This window comes from Penaeus monodon, chromosome 16, assembly GCF_015228065.2.
Source record: "Penaeus monodon isolate SGIC_2016 chromosome 16, NSTDA_Pmon_1, whole genome shotgun sequence".
Lineage (NCBI taxonomy): Eukaryota > Metazoa > Arthropoda > Malacostraca > Decapoda > Penaeidae > Penaeus > Penaeus monodon.
In genome coordinates, this window is record NC_051401.1 from 30095601 (window position 1) to 30102942 (window position 7342).

The 7342-nt window shown below is 45.3% G+C and overlaps 1 protein-coding gene across 12 annotated transcripts in view; it reads left to right on the top strand.

Moving 5' to 3' along the window:
- The window catches only part of LOC119582702 (homeodomain-interacting protein kinase 2-like), a 75971-nt gene that overhangs the window by 47559 nt on the left and 21070 nt on the right, over positions 1–7342 (top strand). The gene's annotated exons all lie outside the window — the stretch shown is intronic.

The window sequence follows — 7342 nt, forward strand, 5'->3', positions numbered from 1 at the left end:
GGCTGTTATGTAGGTGCCGATAACTGAGCACCGGAACTACCAATAACCTAAACTGGACCAAATTGATGAGTTGTGTACAATATCCCAACAGTCACATCTTCCCTCCTGACAGGCCATCTCCTGATAATGGTGAGTGGTCCACATGGTGCATGAAGGGGTCTCTAGACAACCTGGAAGCTGACTGCGCAACAGCCAATGGCTTCGTATGACTACTTTTACATACGGGAAAACTCACTCTGTGTCTGGATAAAATTTGGTTGAATTCCAAGAAAATTTACATCTGAAAAAGGACAAGACTATTCGTCATGCTTTCAATCACTTCAATCAAACTTCAATATGATTCAGCTACTTTATCAACAATTTCTAATCTTCTGACACATTAAAAATGCTTGTCAATCATCTAGCACATTAAAGATGCTTGTCAATACACTTTTTTTTTAATAAAAAATAAATTAATAACTAAAAATGAATACAATTTTAAAAATTCAAATCCATACCATGTACTACACAGAGCTTGAGACGGATATCAATTACTTTCAAAACTCTGCTGTTCAGCTTGACGAACAGTTGGTCCATTGAAACATGTCAAAGACCCTATACACACACCAAAGCTTGGCACCTTCAAGAAGACCTTGGGAATTGTTGCCCCACACACAAAGGTCTGGGTCGAGGTCTGTGGTGAACTGTATCTAATCACAATGTTGAGATCAGAAACTGAACAGAACCACGACCCTATACATGTTAGGGCCTAATGAAAACACAGGCACGGCCCCCCTCCCACTGTAAAATTCACAGTCATCACCTGCTACACAACACTGTCCCTTATATATTAGTTCTTTATGACAAATTCACCCAATTCAGATACTAAAAATATAAGCTTTCACATACACATCAAAGCTTCATCTTAGAAGTAAATGTTAACCTTAAAAAATTAAATATTATATGATGCTTAAGATCAAAGGTAATCAACTAAACATTAAAAATTCTCCAAAGAAACATTAAAATAAAATTCCCAATAACAGTTAGCAGTGAATAGTGAACCTCAAAAGAGGTGGAGTGTGGGAGGGGGGTTGGGGGAATGGCAGTAAGCCTGAACGTGCTATTTGCTTCTCCCGGGTGTATAGACCTTGGTCAAGAAACAAGCACAAAAACCATGCAGAGGATTCTCCGAGATATAAAGAGAAGGTATCACACTCCAGACATAAATAACACCTTTACACATAGGGAAGAAGTTCAAGAAAGCGTATATGTTAATAGAGATCAAACAAACCTGTGGACAAACACCAAACGTGGTGCAGCCGGTGGGCATCACACCACATCCAGCAATTCTACTTGGCTCTCAACTTCCCACACTTATGGAAGGAAGGGAGTGCTGTTGAAATGCCAACTATGGCGCATTTTCCCTCGGCCTCATCGGCTATAAACACAATACTACTCATGCTACACATTAAGTCTACGTACAGACCATTGTCAAAACCCTTTCCCCTTAAAAAATTATCAAACATATTCAATTTATGCTTGGTAAAACACAAAATAAATATACACAACGTCAAGCATGGCTCACTGAAAAACCTTGGCTTTCTGTGAACCAGTTCCCAGTCACTTAGTAGCCAATAGGATTATTAGCCGAGCTCCACAGATGATGGCTCATCACTTTAGCTTCAACAAAAAACTCACACTTGATAACGATATCAAGTCCAACACAAAACGAACTATAACTTCTTTGGGTGACTGAAAAGTTTAGAAATGTAGCTGATAAATTATTTCCTTTTATGCAATACAGGATGTGCTCCAAAGAAGCTAACACAAACACTCCATATCCATTCTTCATTACCAGTGTAGTGTTCACCCACTGGCTGTTGCTCATGTTTCACAAAAATGATAAAAATAAAAACTAGCTACAGTCTTCTCATTTGTCAACAATATGCCGACAGTATTTCCGCCCTTAGGACGGCCAACGCACAGTTATAATGCTTGTCAAGGTTATGGTCATCATGAGACAGGCGCACACTTGTACATGCACTAGTTCTACACACAGATAAGGGGCCTATACTGCTGCTGATGCTATTGTATCAAGAGAAATGCTCAAACAAATTCTATTGGCCCCCAAATCAGTAATCACAGGGGAGTAATTATATGGTAGAGCTCAGTACCCATGAATATATCTGACACTAAGTCCTTGCACACTTCTGAAGCTTACTTAAAATTTGTAGACACTATTTTTTGGCTGTGAACCCCATACACTTGGCACCAAAATAATGGTCTTGTTTCAACAAAGGTATTCCAGAGTTTCTTTTTGCTTTCATCTAAACTAGTCTAAGTCTAGCCACCCTGGTATATCCTTTGCTGAAGATGTGGTTGATCTTCATAGTGCAGCAGCTTCCTCTTGAGGGTGAGAAGGAAGGAATGGGGCAAATTCTCCCCATAGATCCATCCCTACCTCATCACTACACTGCAATACTACACTCAATTACTCTCCAGGAACTCCAATATACCCACTCCCACCTGCCCATTTCTCATGTGCTGGGCAACAAATTCTCTTTTCTTTTCTTTTACTTATTTCTTTTTTCATGTATGTCATTTTCTTGGCTCATTTTGGATCTTCTGGGCCTATTTTATTCTCACAAATTGTAGTGGGTTTGTTCCAATTGATACTGTTGCTACTCAGAAAACCAGATGCTCTGATACTGGCTCTTGGCTGGAGAGAGAGCAGTGTAGGCAGTGTAAGGTGCAGCTACTTGGGGTGTGTAGGGAACACTGCAGTTGGCTGCATGTGGGCAGGTAAAGGGTGTGCAGGTGGGGCAGCCAGCACTGTGCGCCCACTGCTGTGGTGGGCTGGTGGAGGCAATGCTCCTCTGTAAAAGATCAAGATATAAATCAATATTTCATAATTCCAAGTCTTTGCATGCTGGTCATAATACATTCTTGACATAACAGGCTGTGCTGCATTTAACAATCTTACATATACACACAATAAAAGATATGTATGTATGTACATATATAATCATACATGTAATATTTCATAAAAACAGAAGACTGAACACTAACCCTGGTGTAAATGGGTTGACTGTATGTGCAGCTGGAAGGGAGGAGGGTAAGTATGTGGGTTGAGTGGTGGTCACATACACCTGTGCCGCAGCAGCAGCTGCAGCAGCAGCCTGAGGTGGGGCAGCACGTCTATATTCCCGATAGACATCTGCCTGTGCTGGCACAATGCCTGCCAGAGACCCAAGCTGAGAGACTGGTGATAATCCATGTGCCTGTGATGATGGTGAATGGTGACTTGCAGACACGTGAGTTCGTCCTATCGTGGGAGCGTAATTCAAACTACTACTACTGCCTGTGCTGCCCTGGCCAGCAACAACTACACTGCTGTTGCTTCCACCACCACCACTACTGCTGCTTCCCCATCCCTTCACACTCCCAACCACCACGCGCTGGTCACGGTTACTATGGCTACTGGCGGCTGGGAGTAGTCCTTGTGGCCTGGAGAAAAAAAAAGGGGGGGGTGGGTGGGGGAAGTTATTATAAAAGATTTGTGTGTTCCTGTATGTGTGCCAATGTGTGAGTGTGTGTGTGCCCAAGTGTGAGTGTGTGTGTGCCCATAAGGGAGTGTGTCTGTATGCATTCAATGTTTGTGAGTCTGTGAGTGTGTGTTCCTGTTTGTGTGTGTGAGCCTGTGTTTGAGTGCCTGTGTGTGTTTGAGTGCCTGTGTGTGTGTGTGAACCTGTGTTTTAGAGTGCCTGTGTGTGTGATCCTGTGTGTTTGAGTGCCTGTGTGTGTGTGCCTGTGAGTACACCTGTGTGCCTGTATATTTGCCTATGTTTGCAGTGTGTGATAATGTGTGTGCGTGTCTGTGTTGTGTGTGTGTGCCTATGCAGTGTGTGTGTGTGGTGAGTGCCTGTGTGTGCCTGTGTGTGTGGTGTGTGCCTGTGTGTGGTGGGTGCCTATGTGTGCAGTGTGCCTGTGTGTCTATGCCTGTGAGTGTGTGCCTGTGTTTCTATGCCTGTGAGTGTGTGCCTGTGTTTCTATGCCTGTGTATGTGCCTCTGAGTACACCTGTGTGCCTGTATATTTGCCTATTTGCAAGTGTGTGATAATGTGTGTGCGTGTCTGTGTGTGGTGTGTGTGTGGTGAGTGCCTGTGTGTGCGGTGTGTGCCTGTGTGTGCGGTGTGTGCCTGTGTGTGCGGTGTGTGTGCCTGTGTATGCAGTGTGTGCCTCTGTGTGCGGTGTGTGCCTGTGTGCCTGTGTGCGGTGTGTGCCTGTGTATGCAGTGTGTGCCTGTGTATGCAGTGTGTGCCTGTGTGTGCAGTGTGTGCCTGTGGGTAGTGTGTGCCTGTGGGTAGTGAATGCCTGTGTGTGGCGAGTCCCTGTGTGTGTGCCTGTGAGTGTGTATGGACATGTGTGTGTGCCTGTATGTATGTGTGCCTGTATGTGTGTTCCTGTGTGTGTTCCTGTGTGTTGCCTGTGTGTGTGCTCCTGTGTGCGCCTGTATTTTGTTCCTGTGTGTGTGCCTGTGCATGTGTGTGCCTGTGTGTGTCCTGTGTGTGTGTGTGTCCTCTGTGTGTGTGTGTGTGTGTACTCTGTGTGTGTGTGTGTCCTGTGTCTGTGTCCTGTGTGTGTGTCCTGTGTGTGTGTGTGTGTATGTCCTGTGTGTGTGTGTGTGTGTCTTGTGTGTGTGTGTGTCCTATATGTGTGTGTCCTGTGTATATGTGTGTCCTGTGTTTGTCCTGTGTGCATGTGTGTCCTGTGTATGTGTACCTGTGTGTGTGTATGTGTACCTGTGTGTGTGTAATGTGTACTTGTGTGTGAACTCGTGGTGTGTGTGTGCACTTCCTATGTATGTGTGTGCACTCTTATGTATGTGTGTGCACTCCTATGTATGTGTACTATAGTGTGTGTATGCATTATGTGTGTGCATCATGTGTGTGCCTGTGTGTGTGTATGAGAGCTATGTATGTGTGCACTCCTATGTGTGTGTGCACTCCTATGTGTGTGTGCATTATGTGTGTGCCTGTGTGTGTGTGTGCCTGTGTGTGTCTGTGTGCCTGTGTGTGTCTGTGTGTGCCTGTGTCTGTGTGTAGTGTGTCTGAGTGTAGTGTGTCTCTATGTGTGTGCCTCTGTGTGTGCCTGTGTGTCTATGTGTGTGTACCTCTGTATGTGTACCTCTGTATGTGTACCTCTGTGTGTCTATGTGTGTGTACCTGTGTGTGTCTATGTATGTCTATGCATGTGTGTGCCTGTGTGTGTCCTGTGTGTGTGTCCTCTGTATGTGTGTGTGTCCTCTGTGTGTGTGTGTGTGTCCTCTGTGTGTTGTGTGTCCTGTGTTGTGTGTCCTGTGTATGTGTGTGTGTCCTGTGTATGTGTGTCCTGTGTGTGTGTCCTGTGTATGTGTGTGTCCTGTGTATGTGTGTGTCCTGTGTATATGTGTGTGTCCTGTGTATATGTGTGTGTCCTGTGTGTGTGTGTGTCCTGTGTGTATGTGTGTCCTGTGTGTGTGTGTGTCCTGTGTGTGTGTGTGTCCTGTGTGTGTGTGTCCTGTGTGTGTGTGTCCTGTGTGTGTGCATGTGCGTGTGCATGCGTGTACGTGTATGTATACCTGTGTGCATGTGCGTGTGCATGCGTGTACGTGTGTATGTATACCTGTGTGTGTGTACTTGTGTGTGTGTGAACTCCTGTGTGTGTGTGTGCACTTCCTATGTATGTGTGCACTCTTATGTATGTGTCTGCATTCCTATGTGTGTATGTGTAATATATGTGTGTGCATTATGTGTGCCTGTGTGTGTGTGTGCATTATGTGTGTGCCTGTGTGTGTGTGCCTGTGTGTGTGTGCCTATGTGTATGTGTGTGCCTGTGTGTGTGTGCCCGTGTGTGTGTGTGTGCCTGTGTATGTGTGTGCCTGTGTATGTGTGTGCCTGTGTGTGTGTGAGTGCCTGTTTTGTTGAGTGCCTGTGTGTGTGAGTGCCTGTGTGTAGTGTCCTGTGTGTGCCTGTGTGTGTGCCTGTGTGTGTGCCTGTGTGTGTGTGTACCTGTGTGAGTATGCATATGTGTGTACTGTGGGTGGCCTGTGTGTATGTGTTCCTGTGTGTGTGTGCCTGTGTGTGTATGTGTGCCTGTGTGTGTGCCTGTGTGCTTGTGTGTGTGTGCCTGTGTGTGTGCCTGTGTGTGTGTGTGCCTGTGTGTGTGTGCCTGTGTGTGTGCCTGTGTGTGTGTGCCTGTGTGTGTGTGTGTGTGTGCCTATGTGCCTCTGTTTGTGTGTGCCTATGTGCCTCTGTGTGTGTGTTCCTATGTGCCTCTGTGTGTGTGTGCCTATGTGCCTGTGTGTGTGTGTGTGTGTGTGTGTGTGTGGGGTGTGTGTGTGTGTGTGCACGCGCATGCATTGCACATGCACGTGCATAGTGCTTATTTGTTATCTTAATTCAGATAGTAATATAATATTGTATGTTATTCAGTGTTGAAATTAGATTTTTATCAAAACTTCAGTTCCAAGTAAACAAAACTAAAATAATCTAAATATGTATAAATAAAGTGTGTACAACAACCTTAAAGTTCAAACCCTTTTTATATTGGGTGAATAGCAAGTTAATCACCCTACCTTTCAGTTGACATTATATAAATGACACAACTCCAAACACAAATAATTCACATGATAGTTTTTGGGGAAAACTCAAGCCATGAAATGCAGCATTCTTACCAGCCGGGTGCCAGTTGACTGTACTGAATAGTCTTTATGGGCCTGTGGGGGTTGTGTGTGTGCATGAGAGTGAGTGTGAGAGTGACTACGGGCATGGTCACGAGTGTGAGCTGCGGGTGGCGGGAGGTTGTCACGGTGGGCAGGCGGTGGCTGTAGAAGGGAGTCCCTGACATGCGCAGCAGGAGGAGCCAGGTGCTCTCTGTTTGGGAGGCCAAAGGGGCAAAATAAATTTGCAATGATCAACAAACTACTGCAGGACTGTAGTTCATAAATGTAGCAACAGACATTTTTTATCTTAACCCAATGAAACCAGGTGGTTTCCCAATATGAAAGCCCTCTCTCCCAGGCTGTATTCATAGTGGCCCAGGTCCCCCCTGCCAGGGGGTTGTGTCGGCACCATAGTGTGCACTGCATAAGCATTATTTCCCCAGCAAACGGAACCGGCGCACCATGGCATGTACTCACATGCCACTCGGAATATAGTCCAGATATGCCATGGCATGTATGTACATGCCACCTGGCAGTGAAGGATTAAAATGCAGGCTCCATATCCTTGTCACCTTTTTCAGGGCAAATAGATCATCTACTATAGTGCAAATCAAATAAAGGTCTTATTTAAGGAATGAATTTGTGTTGGGGGGGTGGTTT